Source organism: Octopus bimaculoides, chromosome 8, assembly GCF_001194135.2.
Source record: "Octopus bimaculoides isolate UCB-OBI-ISO-001 chromosome 8, ASM119413v2, whole genome shotgun sequence".
In the NCBI taxonomy this organism is placed as follows: domain Eukaryota; kingdom Metazoa; phylum Mollusca; class Cephalopoda; order Octopoda; family Octopodidae; genus Octopus; species Octopus bimaculoides.
In genome coordinates, this window is record NC_068988.1 from 85,809,001 (window position 1) to 85,810,346 (window position 1,346).

The 1,346-nt window shown below is 33.6% G+C and overlaps 1 protein-coding gene across 1 annotated transcript in view; it reads right to left on the bottom strand.

The window, feature by feature from the left end:
• The window catches only part of LOC106870659 (inactive pancreatic lipase-related protein 1), a 98,974-nt gene that overhangs the window by 7,564 nt on the left and 90,064 nt on the right, over positions 1-1,346 (bottom strand). The gene's annotated exons all lie outside the window — the stretch shown is intronic.

Consider the following 1,346-nt stretch of genomic DNA (forward strand, 5'->3'; position numbering starts at 1 on the left):
TGTATGTAGGATCTTCTATTCGTTTTAAATCTTTTTGTAAAAGTGAAAGGATTTTGTCTAGCTATTTATTTCGACTGTCTAACTGCGACGGTAATTAAATTGACTAACAACACTGTACGCGATGAATATCCAATTTTAATCTCCGTATTTAAACTGCATTAAACTTTGGCAAGCTTACCTTTACCTATTCTGAGTTACTTGAAGGTGATATTCCCTTCCCTCTCTTCTATTTGTTGATACTTTTGTTTACCTACCAATGCGTTATTTCACTTTAAGGATTCTTCTCTCCTTGTTTCTTTCTGTGTTCCTTTCTGTTGAAGAGCGTAGGCTCGAAACGTTAAAGACTTTCTCTATTCCCGAGTGTTATACTAATATATCCATTTGTTGTTTACACCACCTGTCTTCGTCTGTTGTTTTTCGTGAATTCTCCCATGATATTTTGACTGCTGTCCATTGTTTTAGCATTGTCGTTCTAGCCTTTTTTAAACACGTCTCAAAGAATTAACCTTTAAATAAGAATTTTGCTTCCACTCGCGAAAACTATACGTATCTTTCAGAAAGCCCCATACCAATTTAACTTTATTCAGCATTCACTGTTAGTTTATGCACAAGCCATGTGGGGAGACAGAATAAAGGGGCTTTTGTTAGCTTATCTCTCCGAAGAAGTAGCTCCCTTTGCTGTTGCAAAAAATAAATTCGCAGAGGGGAAGTTTCAACGTCTTCCTTCAATTTCCTTACATCATTTATGCGGCTGTTTATGACAAGAAATTTCGTTTCCATGTAAAACAACTACATTTTGTAGTCATTATCCGTAATCTATTCCCAAAACACTTCAGTGGCTCTACTTGGCATCGCTTGCAAACTTCTATGTTCTATGATCATTAAAGTGCAACGACACCCACAAAAAACAGCCTTCAATTTGATTTTCCGTTCCTAGGTTAATCGGAAGCATGGATTGCCATGCTACCCGCAAACCTTCTCGGTAGTTCAATTATTTTGTGAAAAAACTTCCACCGAAGCAACTTAAACAGTCCAACGGACGGGTACGTTTGCTAATATATATATATATATATATATATATTATTTTGTTTAAAAGAGTTCCAACACTGTCTGTTTTTTATGTTTTATTTATATTCCTGCAGAACCAACGTGGGGTATAGAATATGGAATATACAATATATAATATAATATACAATATATAATATAAAATAAAATAAAATAAAAATGGATGGCACCATGAAAGAAAGTATTGAATGTAGATGAAATATTGAGTGTTCAATATAGAGGATCAAATATATAAATATAAAAATATAAAGGCGACTCGAGTTTCTATTTTATTTTATATT